General features: G+C 45.0%; 1 protein-coding gene and 1 long non-coding RNA gene across 2 annotated transcripts in view; both read left to right on the top strand.

Moving 5' to 3' along the window:
* LOC136611192 (uncharacterized) overlaps nucleotides 1–8,883 on the top strand; it is a 34,921-nt gene extending 26,038 nt beyond the window's left edge. Inside the window, exon 3 of the long non-coding RNA XR_010790229.1 lies at nucleotides 8,770–8,883. This is a non-coding gene — a long non-coding RNA (uncharacterized lncRNA). The remainder of the gene's footprint in view (nucleotides 1–8,769) is intronic.
* Nucleotides 1–19,443, top strand: part of LOC136628716 (nicotinamide N-methyltransferase-like) — a 320,553-nt gene that overhangs the window by 233,674 nt on the left and 67,436 nt on the right. The gene's annotated exons all lie outside the window — the stretch shown is intronic.

Here is a 19,443-nt window from a genome sequence, read left to right as displayed (position 1 = left end):
TTTTCAGCACAAAAAATGTGCTGAAAAATTCGGCTTATACTCGAATATATACGGTAGATATATTAAGAGAAGTCAGCTTAGTACATAGATGCAGTAACAGTATAAAGCTTTCAACATAGATACAGTGTCACAAAAGAGTTTACTTCATAGATAAAAAGTAAAATGTCACTTATTCATGAGGAGCTGTGCAAAAACACATCAGAAATTCCACACACGGATTTTGCCCACTGACAGGGTATATCGCTAACTTGAAAGGCAACAAGTTTAGATATGGCTTTAAAGAAGGACAAGTGGATTGATACAACACAATTTATTTAATAAGATAATACAGAACAAAATAATACGAAATGGATGACAGTTAAACTAATTTACATAAAGTAGGTGTTACTGCATACTTTTACACTATTTCTTAGGCAAAGGTTAAATATTGATATCACCAAGGGATACACATGAACACATTAATATTACACAATAATATACTTACAAACACATTAACTACATCTGTTCAGTCGGAAGAATATCCACCACTAGAGATGAGCGAGCGTACTCGTCCGAGCTTGATGCTCGTTCGAGTATTAGGGTGTTTGAGATGCTTGTTACTCGATACGAGCACCACGCGATGTTCGAGTTACTTTCACTTTCTTCTCTAAAACATTTGCGCGCTTTTCTGGCCAATAGAAAGACAGGGAAGGCATTACAACTTCCTCCTGTGATGTTCCAGCCCTATATCACCCCCCTGCAGTGAGTGGCTGGGGAGATCAGGTGACACCCAAGTATTAAAATCTGCCCCGCCCACGGCTTGCCACAGATGCAAGCTGACAGAGATCAGGGAAAGTAATGCTGATGCTGCTGCTATAGGGAGAGTGTTAGGTGTTATTTTAGTCTTCAAGAACCCCAACGGTCCTTCTTAGGGCCACATCTGACCGTGTGCAGTACTGTTGAGGCTGCTTTTTGCAGTGTTGCCCTTTTTTTTGTATATCGGGTGTGCAGACCATTGCATCCTCAGTCTGCAGTCATTTTACAGAGTATATCGGCAGTACTGGTGAGGCAGGGACAGTGGGAAAGGTAAAAGAGATATACTGTCTATATAGGCAGTGGACTTTTTCAAAAAAATTGGGGAAAAATACTATATTTGGGCTGCCTGTGACCGTCTTCAGTGTACTGCGTTTCTGCTGGGAGTAGTAGTCATAATTAATACCCAGCTAAGCGTTACAGCAGGCTTGCGCATAATTGTTTCCTGGCTCTGCTGTGCCCTTTACATCACTGCCGTCATAGCGCCAGAGGGAAACAGTATACATAATATACGCTGCATACAGGGTCTGTCTGGTGTTTCAGCTCACCATTTTAAAAAATAGAAGCAAAATACTTAAGGCCTACCACTGGCCTTTGGCCACTTGACTGCTTCTGCGCTGTGAATTCCACTAGCTCAGTCATACGCACCTACGTCTCACTACAGGCGTGCGCAAAATTGTTTCCTGGCTCTGCTGTGCCCGTTACATCACCGCCGTCATAGCTCCAGAGGCAAACAGTATACATAATATACGCTGCATACAGGGTCTGTCTGGTGTTTCAGCTCACCATTTAAAAAAAGAGAAGCAAAATACTTAAGGCCTACCACTGGCCTTTGGCCACTTGACTGCTTCTGCGCTGTGAATTCCACTAGCTCAGTAATACGCACCTACGTCTCACTACAGGCATGCGCAAAATTGTTTCCTGGCTTTGCTGTGCGTTCCGTAAGCGAAGTCAGCCTCCAACCACAGGCCAATAAGTGGCACATTTAATTACAGCGTTCTGTTTCTGCTCTACTGGTAATACACCATGCTGAGGAGTAGGGGTAGGCCTAGAGGACGTGGACGCGGGCGAGGACGCGGAGGCCCAAGTCAGGGTGTGGGCACAGGCCGAGCTCCTGATCCAGGTGTATCGCAGCCGACTGCTGCGGGATTAGGAGAGAGGCAAGTTTCTGATGTCCCAAGATTAATCTTACAATTAATATGTCCACGCGGCAGACCTTTTTTAGAAACTGAGCAGTGTGAGCAGGTCCTGTCGTGGATGGCAGAAAGTGCATCCAGCAATTTATCAACCATCCAGACTTCTACGCCGTCCACTGCTGCAACTCTGAATCCTCTGACTGCTGCTCCTCCTTCCTCCCAGCCTCCTCACTCCATTAAAATGACACATTCTGAGGAGCAGGCAGACTCCCAGGAACTGTTCTCGGGCCCCTGCCCAGAATGGGGAGCAATGGTTCCTCTCCCACCGGAGGAGTTTGTCGTGACCGATGCCCAACCTTTGGAAAGTTCCCGGGGTCCGAGGGATGAGGCTGGGGACTTCCGGCAACTGTCTCAAGAGCTTTCAGTGGGTGAGGAGGATGATGACGATGAGACACAGTTGTCTATCACTCAGCAGGACGATGAGGTGACTGACCCCACCTGGTGTGATAAGCCAACTGAGGACCGGTCTTCAGAGGAGGAGGCAATTGCAGCTGCAGGACAGGTTGGAAGAGGCAGTGGGGTGGCCAGGGGTAGAGGCAGGCCAGAGCGAATAATCCACCAGCTGTTTCCCAAAGCACGCCCTCGCGCCAAGCCACCGTACAGAGGCCAAGGTGCTCTAAGGTGTGGCAGTTTTTTACGGAGACGCCGGATGACCGACGAACAGTGGTGTGCAACCTTTGTCGCGCCAAGATCAGCCGGGGAGCCACCACCACCAGCCCCACCACCACCAGCCTCACCACCACCAGCATGCGCAGACATATGATGGCCAAGCACCCCACAAGGTGGGACGAAGGCCGTTCACCGCCTCCGGTTTGCACCACTGCCTCTCCCCCTGTGCCCCAACCTGCCACTGAGATCCAACCCCCCTCTCAGGACACCGGCACTACCGTCTCCCGGCCTGCAAACACACCCTCACCTCCGCTGTCCTCGGCCCCATCCATCAATGTCTCTCAGCGCAGCATCCAGCCGTCGCTAGCGCAGCTGTTTGAGCACAAGCGCAAGTACGCCGCCACGCACCCGCACGCTCAAGCGTTAAACGTGCACATAGCCAAATTGATCAGCCTGAAGATGCTGCCGTATAGGCTTGTGGAAACGGAGGCTTTCAAAAACATGATGGTGGTGGCGGCCCCTCGCTACTCTGTTCCCAGTCGCCACTACTTTTCCCGATGTGCCGTCCCAGCCCTGCACGATCACGTCTCCCGCAACATTGTACGCGCCCTCACCAACGCGGTTACTGCCAAGGTCCACTTAACAACGGACACGTGGACAAGCACAGGCGGGCAGGGCCACTATATCTCCCTGACGGCACATTGGGTGAACTTAGTGGAGGCTGGGACCGAGTCAGAGTCTGGGACTGCTCACGTCCTACCCACCCCCAGAATTGCGGGCCCCAGCTCGGTGCTGGTATCTGCGGCGGTGTATGCTTCCTCCACTAAACCACCCTCCTCCTCCTCCTACTCAACCTCTGTCTCGCAATCAAGATGTGTCAGCAGCAGCACGTCGCCAGCAGTCGGTGTCGCGCAGCGTGGCAGCACAGCGGTGGGAAAGCGTCAGCAGGCCGTGCTGAAACTACTCAGCTTAGGAGAGAAGAGGCACACGGCCCACGAACTGCTGCAGGGTCTGACAGAGCAGACCGACCGCTGGCTTGCGCCGCTGAGCCTCCAACCGGGCATGGTCGTGTGTGACAATGGCCGTAACCTGCTGCCGGCTCTGCAGCTCGGCAGCCTCACGCACGTGCCATGCCTGGCCCACGTCTTTAATTTGGTGGTTCAGCGCTTTCTGAAAAGTTACCCACGCTTGCGCCGGCTTAGCACACATTTCCGCAAGTCCAAGACGGACGCTGCCACCCTGCGGACACTGCAACATCGGTTTAATCTGCCAGTGCACCGACTGCTGTGCGACGTGCCCACACGGTGGAACTCTACGCTCCACATGTTGGCCAGGCTCTATGAGCAGCGTAGAGCTATAGTGGAATACCATCACAGATATAGAGTTAAAAAGAATAAATTTTATTAGTAATTAATTTAAAAAGTCAAAGCCTACCAACAAAAAAACAGTCACATAGAACATATAGTGACAGGACAAACAGTTAACATAAAAAGGGAGGATCTTATGGGGGTAAGGGAGGGGGGAGTATATCTACAGTTCCCGTGTAGCCCTCCAGAGGTCCTCAGGAGTCACTTATATAAGATGGTTCACTATCAAGGTAAGTATTTAGTACTTGAGCTGTTATGATTCGCATCCCCTTGAGATGGCGATTGTTTTTTAGTGCGAACCAGACAGCCCTTTTATTTATAAGGACTCGTATGATTTTTAGTATGGTATTCAAATCAGTGTCGTTTGGTGTATTGTTTACACTGTATCATTTCGTGCATTGTTTACACTGTATTCATATTATTTTTGACTCATTTGTTTTTGCTCTACGCGTTTCCCTATCGGGATAGCCGATAGTTCGTCAGGAGCTGGGCAACAATACGCCCCTAGAGAAGTAGGAGAGAGTTTTCTATCAGAAATGATCACCAAAACGATGGCTAAAATGTGCCTGTCACTTTTCAATAAAGAGATTCCTAGATTCCTCAAAATTGCCTCATTTATAAATTGCGCTTGGATTCTATCTGTAGAGTGAATCCTACGTATGCTTGAAACCTATAAGGTCCAGAAAGCTATTCAACTGGATCCTATTGCCTCGCAACTGAATGCCGTATTCGCATTAGATAGTGTAACTCTAAGATAGAGTAAAGTAACTGTGCATCGTGTATTATACACGGCGACGATGCATGTGCAAAATAGCCAGAATTTTGTCCACCTCCAATCGTGTCTCAAGATCCTTGGTGATTTTCGTAGGGTTAACACCAAGAGACCTTGGCTCTTGGAAAAATGACTGTCAGGTTAAACACCTATTAGCCCAGCACAATGATAGCATGCAGGATATACAGCCCCACTTCAGGCTAAGACCTACTAGTAACTGCCACAATGGCAAAAAGCATTTTAAACTGGCTATAAGGCTTGCATTCAGTAAGGCAGAATTAGCTGTAATAGCTTATAGAGCGAGACAGAAGGTATAGAGCAGGGCAAGAGGAGTGCCAGGAGTAATCTCCAGCAGCACCTGCAGCTCTGATGGTGAGCTGTAGGCATCTCTCATTTTTTGTTGGTAGGCTTTGACTTTTTAAATTAATTACTAATAAAATTTATTCTTTTTAACTCTATATCTGTGACGGCCTCAACCTATAAAAAATATAGATACTTCATACCACTGTGATTTGTATAGTGGAATACCAACTCCAACATGGGCGGCGTAGTGGGAGTCAGCCTCCTCAATTCTTTACAGAAGAGTGGGCCTGGTTGGCAGACATCTGCCAGGTCCTTGGAAACTTTGAGGAGTCTACCCAGATGGCGAGCGGGGATGCTGCAATCATTAGCGTCACCATTCCTCTGCTATGCCTCTTGAGAAGTTCCCTGCAAAGCATAAAGGCAGACGCTTTGCACTCGGAAACGGAGGCGTGGGAAGACAGTATGTCGCTGGATAGTCAGAGCACCCTCATGTCTATATCTCAGCGCATTGAGGAGGAGGAGGAGGGGGAGGAGCATGAGGAGGAGGGGGAAGAGACAGCTTGGCCCACTGCTGCGGGTACCCATGCTGCTTGCTGTCATCCTTTCAGCGTGTATGGCCTGAGAAGGAGGAGGAGGATCCTGAAAGTGATCTTCCTAGTGAGGACAGCCATGTGTTGCGTACAGGTACCCTGGCACACATGGCTGACTTCATGTTAGGATGCCTTTCTCGTGACCCTCGCGTTACACGCATTCTGGCCACTACGGATTACTGGGTGTACACACTGCTCGACCCACGGTATAAGGAAAACCTTTCCACTCTCATACCCGATGAGGAAAGGGCTTCGAGAGTGATGCTATACCACAGGACCCTGGCGGACAAACTGATGGTAAAATTCCCATCCGACAGCGCTAGTGGCAGAAGGCGCAGTTCCGAGCGCCAGGCAGCAGGGGAGGTGCAGAGATCAGGCAGTATGTACAGCGCAGGCAGGGGAACACTCTCCAAGGCCTTTGCCAGCTTTATGGCTCCCCAGCAAGACTGTGTCACCGCTCCCCAGTCTAGGCTGAATCGGCGGGAGCACTGTAAAAGGATGGTGAGGGAGTACGTAGCCGATCGCATGACCGTCCTCCGTGACGCCTCTGCTCCCTACAACTACTGGCGAAGCTGGACACGTGGCCTGAACTCGCCTTGTATGCCCTGGAGGTGCTTGCTTGTCCTGCGGCTAGCGTCTTGTCAGAGAGGGTGTTTAGTGCGGCTGGGGGAATCATCACGGATAAGCGTACCCGCCTGTCAACTGACAGTGCCGACAGGCTTACACTCATAAAGATGAACAAAGCCTGGATTTCCCCAGACTTCTCTTCTCCACCAGCGGACAGCAGCGATACCTAAACAATACGTAGGCTGCACCCGCGGATGGAAGCATCATTCTCTATCACCATCAAAAACGGGGACCTTTTAGCTTCATAGAGAAAATGTGTATGGAGAGCAGCATCAAGTAGAAGCTATTTCAGAAAGACATCCTGGAATCTTCAGGGAATCCAAATCCAATTAGCATCTTTATTGAGTTAAAAACTCCATCAGCATGAGCAACAAAACTTGCGACGTTTCGTCCTATGCAAAGGACTTTGTCAAGCATGTTAACACAGAGACAGAGACAGGAATATAAATGAACCCCCCCCCCAATCATACAAAGCCAGAGGGTGCAACCCCCGACTGTGGTGTAAACAGGATTGGACAGAAGAAGGGAGGTTCCCGCCGATAAAGGCGGGGCCATAGTCATTATGGATTCTTCTTTATATCATGAAGAACTGCTCTCTCAGCTCGGGGATACTTCGACCTATGAAAAATTGTTATGTGATCCACTAAATTGCATTACAATGCCTTACGAGATTTCTTACACGAATCAATGCTGCTTGGCATTATTGATCAAAAATTGGGGGATTTTTTACTCCCTGACTCTCCGATTGTTCCTATCCTGTATTCACTCCCCAAAGTTCACAAAAGTGTAACCAACCCCCCAGGACGCCCTATTATTTCAGGGCGGGGATCCTTGTTCAGTTATACGTCCCATTTTCTGGACCTCATACTCAGGAGCTTTGTCACGGGGTCTCGCTCAAACATACAGGATACTACAGACTTCCTCCGTAGGCTCAAAGCTACTCCATTGGTGCCCGACAGTATACTCGTGACACTGGATGTCACCGCACTGTATACTAATATTGAACACCAAAAAGGCCTCTATGCTGTCAGAGAACATCTTCTGCACTCTAATATGTCGGGTCCTAAAATGGAGTTTTTGTTGGCCCTCCTGGAGGATGTCCTTACAAAAAATGTGTATCTCTATGATGGGGACTTCTATTTGCAAAAACGAGGTACCGCTTTGGGGACCAACGTGGCCCCCACTTATGCGAACCTCTATATGGATATGTTTGAACAAATGCATGTATATACCTCCCCAGCCTGGACCTCGGTCCAGGTCTGGTGGAGTTATATAGATGACATTTTCCTCATTTGGACCAACACAGAGGACACCCTCATGGAGTTCTTCCACGAGCTTAATTCTATACATGAGGAACTTAAATTTACCATCTCTCTATCCAAACAACAGATACACTTCCTTGATGTTACTGTTAATATCACAGAATGTGGTTTTCAAACTGATTTACATGTGAAATCCACTGATCGCAACACCCTTCTTAGATACGACAGTTGCCATCCTGGCAACATGCTACGTTCGCTCCCATGGAGCCAGTTTCTCCGGCTAAAAAGGATTGTTGACGAACCCTATCTAGAAAAACGTTTAGACACTATGTGTGATAAATTTCTGCAGAGGGGTTATCCCCAGACATTGATCACACAACTTAAAGATGATGTGCGAGTGATCCCCCGTGACTCTGCCCTGAGTGGCAGGAATAAAGACACTATCTCTAAGCGTATTGCTTTCGTTTCCACATTTGGCCCTTTGAGTGACCAATTTGGCACCATCATTAAAAAACATTGGTCCATTTTAAAGGTTTGCCATCCTGAGATTGAAGAATTTCAATCATTCCCCCTAATGAGTTACAAACGAGGCCCGAACTTACGGGATAAAGTCATGCTCACCAATAGAGATCCATCATGCCCTTCTCCTGGCCATTGTAACACGTTGGGCAAAGGAGGTTGCTTCCCCTGCCTGAACTGTGCCAGTTGTGGCAATTTAGTCAGGGGAAACATTTTTTTCCATCCTAGCACTGGACAAAAATATTACATACGGAATAGATATACATGTTCCTCTACTTATGTTATCTATATGATTAACTGCCCATGCGGATTAATATATATTGGTGAAACTATAAACGAGATCAGGAAGCGGATATCTCAACATAAAAGTTCAATCAGGACCAAAAACATGGATTTACCTGTGTCCAGACATTTCAATGGGGCTGGCCACACGCCTAGCCAGCTACGTTTCCGCGTCATCGATAGTATACCAAAGTCGAAACGTGGCGGCAATCGCGAACACTTATTAAAATACCGTGAACTCATGTGGATTTACCAGCTAGATGCCCTACAACATAAGGGCCTTAATATCGAATACAATGTGACCCCATACCTGTAAGAATTGATTTTTGTATATATTTTAACATTTATGCATGTGTGTATATATGTGTACATGTGTGTGTATGTATATATGTATACATATATTTTTAATCCTATGTTTGCTCATTTTGTTCTGTCTTGTTTTGTACACAGGTTAACAGAAGAAGGAGGTTCCCTTCTCCCATACATTCCGGGTGGATTTTCTGCATGAGGCCTATTCTCCCCCTTTTTTTGCTTTTTGTATTATTGTATCAATGACGCTGGTATACTTGCTTCCAAGATCTTGTCATATTTCTGCATACCTGGCTGGAGGGTTTCCATCTCTTTTCAATAAACATTTAATATGCATCCAAATGGCGTTTGTCCTAAAATATCTTTCTGCATACTTATGGTTTTGTGTACTGTTATAGGGATGCTATTATCTATGCCAGCATAGGTTGCAGCGTATACGTGTATGTGTGTATATGTGTATATATATGCATGCATGCATATGTATGTGTATGTATGCATATATGTGCACACGTTTCCTACACAATAGGCTCTTTATTCCTTGCATTGTTCACCTGGTGGTGAAACTTGCAGGAATTTCTCCACTATGGCCCAATTCTCTGCTTTTGCAGTGATTATATTGGTTTCCATGACAACAAGCACTTGTCTGTGGCCTGGACACGCCCCCTCCGGTCTGATACCGGAAGTGATGTAACACATGGATTACTGTCCTTTTTCAACCTAATACCATCATAATATGCGCTCTATGCGCTTTCATTTCGCCCCTTTGGGCATTATAGATCATGACTGCATCCTCTGCTTCTCTGGTGTTACTTATTATGCATGTGTATAGCTCTGCCACATCACTTCCGGTTTTGACCGGAAGTGACATATCGTGATGCACTATACTTGAACATCTAGTATACATGGGTGTTCCGCACCTTAATTGCTTCCCCACACACCCAGCTCTGATGATCAGAGGATGTGGTGAGACCTCTATGGCTGTGTTCTATCGGACCCATTTAGATGCTGGACATGGCACTTCCGGCAATGCTGCTGCGTCTTTGTCTTATTACTGACACTTCTGTTTCAGGTAATTTTGGCCTCTATGCATTACACCTGATGTGCTGGGAACCTCCCTTCTTCTGTCCAATCCTGTTTACACCACAGTCGGGGGTTGCACCCTCTGGCTTTGTATGATTGGGGGGGGGGGGGGGGTTCATTTATATTCCTGTCTCTGTCTCTGTGTTAATAAGGGAGATGGAATAAATCCTCCACAGTGCCACCTACTGAAAGGCAGCATTCCTTCGAGTCAAAGTGGGACTTTTTATACAAGTCTGTTTCAGTAGGTGGCACTGTGGAGAATTTATTCCATCTCCCTTATTTGCATATTACCCAGAGGAGCGTGCGTGGCCATTTGAGTCTCCTCACTTATTTATAGTATATAGTTGCTCTCCCTAAGGAGAAAAGAGCGTTTCTGACCCCTGTCTCTGTGTTAACATGCTTGACAAAGTCCTTTGCATAGGACGAAACGTCGCAAGTTTTGTTGTTCATGCTGATGGAGTTTTTAACTCAATAAAGATGCTAATTGGATTTGGATTCCCTGAAGATTCCAGGATGTCTTTCTGAAATAGCTTCTACTTGATGCTGCTCTCCATACACATTTTCTCTATGCTGCATTGGGATCTTTGAAGTCCGGATCCCCTAGGTGAGCGGGCATCTACTGGCTTGACGCCATATTCTATCCTTCTGTCCCTATTTGTGAGCCTATTGGGCTGAAGGTGTGCTGCTGAGATCTTTTGTTTTCCTGTACTCAATATGACCTTTTAGCTTCATCAATCTGTGTATTATATTCATCCTCCTCCTCCTGCTCCTCCTCCTGAAACCTCACGTAATCACGCCGAATGCGCAATTTTTCTTAGGCCCACAAGGCTCAGTCATATAATTTTTCTAAACAATTTTTATACGTTTCAATGCTCATTAAAGCGTTGAAACTTGCACCTGAACCAATTTTTTATTTTAACTGGGCTGCCTCCAGGCCTAGTTACAAATTAAGCCACATTAACCAAAGCGATTAATGGATTTCACCTGCCCTCTTGGTTGGGCATGGGCAATTTTTCTGAGGTACATTAGTACTGTTGGTACACCAGTTTTTTTGGGCCCTCGCCTACAGTGTAATCCTAGTAATTTTTATGGGCTTCGCCTGCACTCATGCTACAGCAAGGTGTGTGGGGTTGGCCTACACTTTTGCTACATAAATGTAACTGGGGCCTTGTCTATACTGCAACTACTGAAATGTGAAAGAGACTGTTATCTCCCTAAACTGCTGCAACGGGAATGTTACTGTTGCCTGTCTTGACTGCTACTACTACTGAAATGGAACTAATACTGTGCTCCCCCTATACTGCTCTTTCGGAATTGTTACTGGGGCCTATCTTGACTGCTACTACTACTGAAATGGAACTAATACTGTGCTCCCCCTATACTGCTGCTTCAGTATTGTTACTGGGGCCTGTCTGGACTGCTACTACTATTGAAATGGAACTAATACTGTGCTCCCCCTATAATGCTGCTAGTGATATGTTACTGGGGCCTATCCCTAATGCTACCGCTGAAATGTTACTAATTCTGGGCTCTGCCTATACTGCTGCTAATGCTATGTCACTGGGGTGTGGAAATGGAGGTTTTCCAAAGACATGATGGTGGCGAGGCCATTTCCCACCAACGCGGTTACTGTTAAGGTGCATATAACCACGGACATGTGGAGAGAACACGTAGTGCCTCAAAAACATCCCCCTCCTCCTCCAACAATGAAAACATTCTTGGCAAATACCTTTGCATTGGTCCGTCTGGTGGCAGTCCAAGAATTTCACCTTTACCGACACAACAAGAGAGCCCTCCCACCATCCCCCCGCCACGGCCCACTTAATCCTGGCCACATTCCGAAAATCAACTAAATAAAACCGCGCTACTAGGTCCGCAGTCGCCACCACATTCCCACCAACGCGGTTACTGTTAAGGTACATATTACCACTCTGACTGGGGCATGCACTGTGGGCCGAAGCACACCTGTATTGTATGTGACGTTAGCTCTGCTAAGCAGGGTACTGCAATGGGATACATTTATGTACTGCCGATGGGTTCCAGGGAGCCACCCATGCTGTGGGTCCACAGGGACTTCACATTAGGGATTTGTACCTGCCAGTGTCTATGTATTAAAAACCCCGGTCAGACTGGGGTATGCAGTGTGGGCCGAAGACCACCTGCATTTAATCGGACGTTACCTCAGCTGTGCTGGGCACTGCAATGGGATATATTTATGTACCACCGGTGGCTTCCTGGGACCCACCTATGCTGTCAGTCCACACGGAGTTGTAACTGCATGTGTCTACTTATAAAGAACCCCAGTCTGACTGGGGCATGCAGTGTGGGCCGAAGCCCACCTGCATTAAATCTGACGTTACCTCAGCTGTGCTGGGCACTGCAATGGGATTTATTTATGTACCGCTGGTGGGTTCCAGGGAGCCACCCATGCTGTGGGTCCACAGGGACTTTACATTGGGGATTTGTACCTGCCTGTGTCTATGAATTAAAAACCCCGGTCAGGTTGGGGCATGCAGTGTGGGCCGAAGCCCACCTGCATGTAATCTGACGTTAGCTCTGCTGTCCAGGGCACTGCAATGGGATATATTTATGTACCGCCGGTGGCTTTCTGGGACCCACCCATGCTGTCGGTCCACACGGAGTTGTAACTGCATGTGTCCACTTCTAAAGAACCCCAGTCTGACTGTGGCATGCAGTGTGGGCCGAAGCCCACCTGCATTAAACCTGACGTTACCTCAGCTGTGCTGGGCACTGCAATGGGATACATTTATGTACCGCCGGTGGGTTCCAGGGAGCCACCCATGCTGTCGGTCCACACGGACTTCACAATAGGGAGTTGTACCTGCCTGTGTCTACTTATAAAAAACCCCAGTCTGACTGGGGCATGCAGTGTGGGCCGAAGCCCACCTGCATTTAATCTGACGTTAGCTCTGCTGTCCAGGGCACTGCAATGGGATACATTTATGTACAGCCGGTGGGTTCCAGGGAGCATGTAACCCAGGAGAAGTGCATTCGCGTGCCCTATCCGTTTCTGTGTCGTTCCCATCCCTTTCTTGAATTTCCCAGATTTTCACAAATGAAAACCTTAGCGAGCATCGGCGATATACAAAAATGCTCAGGTCGCCCATTGACTTCAATGGGGTTCGTTACTCGAAACGAAGCCTCGAGCATCGCGAAAAGTTCGGCTCTAGTAACGAGCACCCAAGCATTTTGGTGCTCGCTTATCTCTATCCACCACTGGACAGAGTTCATCAACTCGCAAGGGATATACATGAACACAATCATAGTACACATGAATATACTTACAGCACATAAACTACAACTGCTCAGCTGAATAAATACCAACCATTGGACAGAGTCCATCACCTCAGAGTCTTGAACCATGATCTGTCTAAGTTTTCAATCGACTTGAGAAGCGGGGCAGCCGAAGACAGAGAGAACTCTTTGGGAACTACACTGTTAGAGAGCATCCTCCACTCACAGGTTACATGCTTCTGACCATCATTGTTCTTCCCCAGCTTATATACACAGAAAAATGTGTATGTGCAGCTATTGACAACTTTGAGTCCTACACACCTGTGGGTGGTCAATCTCTCAGGCATCTACAAGTCAAAGATCACAAGACCCTTTAGAGAATTAATGGCTCAGTGTCAGATAATTACAATGATAACCCTTTCCAATCCACTGTCTGACGTCTTCCTATATTCTGATTGAAGCTTGTACAGCTTCAATTTCAGAAGACTTTTGACAGGGTATTCTTACCATCTATTGCCAGCCACTCTGCTGTCGGAGCCTCTCTGGCACACACACACTGGCTTTAGCCAGCAGATGGCACCGTAGTATAACAGCAAAAAGAGAAAGCCTTTTAGGAAACCCTGCATCCAAAATTGGATTGGAAAGGGTTAAAGGTCACAAGACCATTCAGTAATTCATGGCTCCTTGTCAGATAGTTACATAGCTTCATTTGTTTACAGGATACACATTTGCTCAATTTGGTTACAGGATCTACACAATGGGTACACAAGGAGTTTTACAGGCTCAGGTCAATTACAGTTCACCTTAAGGCTCATTCACAAGGGACGAATGTCAGGCAAACAATGCCTGACACTCGTCCCTGTGTTTCCTCGCTCCCGTTTTCCTGCATGTAAGCTAGCAGAGCAGGCTGGTTCATGGAGCGGCCAGTAGGGGGGCAGCGCAGTGCAGGAGATTTCTCTCCTCTCGCTCCCCTGCCCCCCTCCATTAACATAACACAGTGGTTGTTCACTACTGAATGGCCGCTGTTTAAACTGAACAATGAGCGAAGAGCTTCATTGCTGATCTTTTATGCAGCATAAAATGGATCAGCAAAAAAAAATTGTGGCAGAATAGATGCTGAGTTCTACTGCGGTTTTACAGGCGGATTCCACGCAGAATATTCCATGGTGGAATCTGTCGCGTGAACATTTCCTCCTAGTGTCAGCGTTTTTAAGTTTCTATGCAAGAATCTTAATTTTCAACTCTGAGTGTAGTTTCATCAGCATGTAGATGATGGGTGCCTGTCGTATAATGTCAGTTTTATAAGGTAGTATACTCATACTGTACAATGTAACAAGCAAGAACGCAAATGAAAGTGTACAGAATGTAATCAGGCATTCCTTAAGATCTTCACGATCCCTCACAAGTATACATACTGTATACTATACAAGATGGAAGAAAAGTACCATTCAAGTGTAGGATATAGAAATACGGGAGTGTGGACATAGTAGGAGTATAATCTTTGCTTTTATTAGATAATGCTTCACATGGTTAGACACACAGAAGAACGCGTTTCAGCTTTCTCTCAGCCTTGTTCACCTTAATCTGAATGCTGTTACTTTGCTTACTTAAATCCTAAAATCTATTAACAATCATTAAATACAACTGATTCCTTAACCCCTTCTATATGTATGGTTTCCTTGCCGTCTCATTCCCTCAAGACTTTGGATTTAACCACTTCTACTCATGAGACCCTTGTTTTAAGCACTTTCAAACAGTTTTTCTGACTTGCCTGAAAAGGAACTTGGCCTAAATTGGGTCAAAAATTCTGTCAAATTGCTGAAAAGTTCACCAACATTTTAGCACAATTTTTGTCATAAACTAAGCTAACCAATAAGTGGTATAAACTTAGACTAGACAACCTTAAAATTCAACAGATTTATCATCATAAGGGTTTGTTCACACAGTGCAGTTCCACACACAGAATTTGCCCTGTCAATGTCTCTGTGAAGTTTTCCCATTGACAGGGCAAATTCTTTGTTTGGATCCGTGGCAAAACCATTGAAAAAAGTAACAGCTTTTGATATGGCTTTTTGGTTAAATTTGCTGTGAAAATTTCTGACAAAAATTCCGCCATGTGATCATACCCTAACAGTATCTTTATTCATTAGAGGCAACTCCCTGATGAAGTCATACATTGGACTTTTTCTTGACAGCTACATCGATACGTACTTCGAAGCATCCAAGTGGTTTTTAGATATGAACTTTATTTTATTTCACATCTAGTACCTACAGTATAACCACCACCTTAAGCTGCCCATACACGTCCAATATTCGTTTGCTGAACTCTTGTTTGTCTGACAGATATTCCACCCAACTCCACCATAAATATGCCTATGCATCTAAATGACTTTTTCTTGTAAGAGGACAAATGTGAAGGTATTTGAGAATATTTATTCACTCATCTGTAAAGTTTTATCTATCTTTATCTGTTTAGTTGGGGGTCGATTCTTGACTGCTTTATGGATCCGCCCTTTCCATGCGGTTCTGTTTTGTACTACTTCTCTCTATTTGATAATTTGCATGTTAGTGTCAGCTCTGATAGTATGAGCCAGCAAATTCTTTGGCGCCAAGGTCTTCTTTTGCTGCTGACCAATTTAAGCATTATCGATGTTTCTAATGAATTAGGTCACATTATATGGCCAAAGAATGAGAATCTCTGTTTTGTAATTTTGCCCTCCATTGAAAACTTTGGTTTGATGTAGTCTAGGACTGTTTCATTTGTGATATTGGCGATCCAAGAAATTCATAGGAGTTTTCTCCAGCACCAGTTCGAAGAAATACATTTTTCTTCAGCCTGTTTTCCTCAGTTTCCAACTTTCACTGACGTAAGTTGTGATTGGGAAGATGATTGCATTGCAATGCTTATGTCTTTGTTTTTCCAGATCTTAGTCATACTTAACCTTGCGCTGTAAGCTAGCGTGATTCATCATTTTATTTTGGGTCCTGATTCTCCATTGCGGTCAATTTTCAATCCAAGGAAGATGAAGTTTTCAATTGTTTTCGTCTCCTGCTCCTTTCCTTTACGAAAGACGGATTGTGTATCAGGGACTTCCTATTCCACTGTCCACTATATGCACAGTCTATAGAACATAACACAGCAGCCAGGCTCCTCCCTGCAGTTATGAGAGGATTGAGAGTGAGATGTACACCCTCCAATGGGGAAAATACAGGATAGAAGTCATAATGGCCAAAATAGTGTTTTCCTCATTTACACACACATGGCAGCTTATTCTGAAATGTTTGATTCACTTCAATACATTAGTTAGCATATTTCTACAATGTATGACATTCATGTGATCTAAGTCAAATAAAAATGAATTATATTAAGTGGTTCAATGTTTATACGTGATTCATGTGATCTAAGTAAATAAAACAGAATTACATTATGTAAGTTGTGAAATATTTGACAGCGGAAGGCTTCAATACACAGGATCATAAGCAGATTGAAATGAGACTCCTGTTCTGAAAAAATAAAAGTGGTATATAAAAAAATGATAGAAATATTATATGTTTTTCTGACACTTGCTAAATACATTATTTAGTATCTGGTTTTAAATTAAATATAGTTTATAAAGCAGCTGCTCACTTGCCTGTATGAAGTGTAATTCATCAGCCGTCATAATAATAAATCTTTTCATAAATGTATGTGATTGTCTGTTATGTTGTCGTTTCCTTTGTTTGGGTGGTGGTCCTGGGGTTTAGACTTCTGCCAATCACACTCATGGCCCTTTCAAGGATAGATTGATGTAAATTCATTAAAACTCCCTTGAAGAGGAAGTATTATGATGATAATGAGATGGACATTCTAGTATCTGAACATTGTGCTCAACAAGGCTAAATGCACTCAAAAAGAGGTGTGCAGGATATCATTGGGATGTGTGTGAATTCTATGTTGTTGTTTTTTTTTATTTCCATGGTTCTACAATTAATTTTAAAGATAATTAAATTTAATTGTTAAACTGTGATATGATTTTGCAACAGGCAATGTTGTGGATTCATGGCCACATTTAGTGTTTGAGCTGCCGTTGACATTTTTTTTTAGTGCTCATGGCCTTTATTGGTGGGTGAGGTTAAAACTGCTGCCCATACATATTAGATTGCTGTTGGCCAAATGTTTGTTAGGCGCAAGACCCGAGACTACTACACAGATTCGATACCTTAATGAAGCTTACTACATAGATATGTCAACAGAACTGAGATCACTACATCACTTAGATTTGGCAAAAGAACCAAGGTATCTGCATAGATGTGGTAGCGAATCTAGCCTACTACATAGAAGTGGTACTAGAAAAAAGGTTACTACATAGATACAATAACAGAATTAAAATGTCTCTTTTTCATGAGGATCTGTGCAAAAATGCATTGAAAATTCTACACATGGATTTTTCCCATTGACAGGGATAAATCCATGTGCGCAACAGTGGAAAACATTTCAGCAGAATAACTGCAGAATTCTGCCACATTTTTCAGGTGGATTCTGTGGCGGAATCTGTGGTCTGAACATGCCCTCAGTTTCAACATTTTTAAGTTTCTATGCAGTGATCTTCATTTTCAAGTATGAGTGTAGTTTCATCAGAATGTAAATGGGTGTTTGTCATATAATATTGGTCTCATGTTTTGTAGTATACTCATATTATACAATACAAAAAGCAAGAATGTAAATGAAAGTGTACAGATTGTAAGCTGGCATTCCTTAAAATCTTCATGATCACTCACAAGCAGGGGCGTAACTATAGAGGGTGCAGGGGATGCGGTTGCACCCGGGCCCAGGAGCCTTAGGCCGCCTGCAGACGGGCGGGTTGGATCTGGCGGCGAGGATTCTCGCCGCGGGACCCGACCCGAGTGCCTACAGGGACCTGCGCGTACTCACCTGTGCCCCGCAGCTCCGGCACTTTCACGTGCCGGCTGCCGGGCAGCCGACGCATGCGCAGACCGGAGCCAGCGGCCGGGTGAGTGACGTTTCTTTTTTCGTGTAACTGCCTACTTGGGCGAAAAGATTCGGGGGGCGCCGGGGTAGAGTGGGGGGTAACAGGGGTAAGCTCTCTCTCTCCCCCCCTACTCCCCACAGCAATCCCCCGCCCACCCCCGGCGCCCCCCAAATCTTTTCACCCGATTAGGCAGTTACTCAAATAAAGTGATGCTCGATCGAGTAATTGCTCTAAACGAGCACGTTCGCTCATCTCTAATGACATAGTGATCATGGGAGATTTTAATTATCAAGACGTTTGTTGGGAAGCTCTCTCAGATAAAAGTAATTGATCCAACAAATTCTTATCTGCTCTTGCTGACAATTTATCTTTCAAAAGGTCGAAGAGAAAACAAGGGGATCTGCTATCTTGGATCTAATTCTTAACAATAGACGTATCCCAGTATGTGGTGCTACGAGTTTTCCAAAAATATAAGGAACCCCCTTACTGTGCACCTAATACTTACTGGAAAATACTAAAGTCCTAGAATCTTTTAGAGATCCCCAATCTAGGAGGATCCCTGCAAGAAGTGTCTACTGTCAATTTAATTTATAGTAGGAGTATCCCCCAAAAGAAATAAAGTGGGGCCCTCCCAGCAATTGATAATTGACTTCAAAAAGACACTATATTGATACCAGTCTGGAGAATTGCCAGTTTTGAAATGCAGCTTTTATAAGCTGGCCTGCAGATGTTTAGATAAGAAAGGATTATTAAACAAAAAATGGAATGACCTGATGTATGTAAACATTCCACTGGCCTGGTTTTCAGGACTCGCCCTATATGGGAGTTGTCCAACCAGACCAGGTTATACACTGATTTATAAACTTGGTTCGGTTCAACGCAATTCAGTTGGACCTTTCAACTCTTCAGGAACCAGGTGGTCATGTATATAGATGGAAGAGAGGACACAATACACCCTAGGCCTTTCTCTGCAGATCCCCTAATCAATGAAATAATATAGGAGATACTGAGGATGCTATTAAATTTCTAGATAATTAGTAACACCAGGACAACTAATATATTCATTCTTATGCTTCAATTCTTCTTCTTAGAGGCATAGGGCAGAGTTATTACAATGTTGTACTATTAAGGGTTCAATGATACCAGTACATGAGATGAATATACTGGCATCAGGGTCATCTATAATCAGCATTTATTTACCCTGATGTCTGACCTTAAATGAACCCCAGTTCGGGGATTCCCGTGTATTGTATGCCACTGACTAACCGTTACTTGACGGTGGCTAACTAAGACAGCTAAAACTAATGTTCATACACACTATCAGGCTTGCTTATCCGATTGTGGATTCCAAACTGCCTATACTTGCTTCTCATCAAAAGCTGAGCCTAAATAAGTCCAGGGTCAATCCCCTTGGAGGCTGCATTTCCAAATGGGCGATTCTCCAGACAGGTATCAATATAGTGTCTTTTTGAAGTCAATTATCAATTGCTGGGAGGGCCCCACTTTATTT

This window comes from Eleutherodactylus coqui, chromosome 1 (genome assembly GCF_035609145.1).
Source record: "Eleutherodactylus coqui strain aEleCoq1 chromosome 1, aEleCoq1.hap1, whole genome shotgun sequence".
In the NCBI taxonomy this organism is placed as follows: Eukaryota; Metazoa; Chordata; class Amphibia; order Anura; family Eleutherodactylidae; genus Eleutherodactylus; species Eleutherodactylus coqui.
Note: the sequence above shows the minus strand (reverse complement) of the source record. Positions and strands in the feature narration are given on the sequence as shown.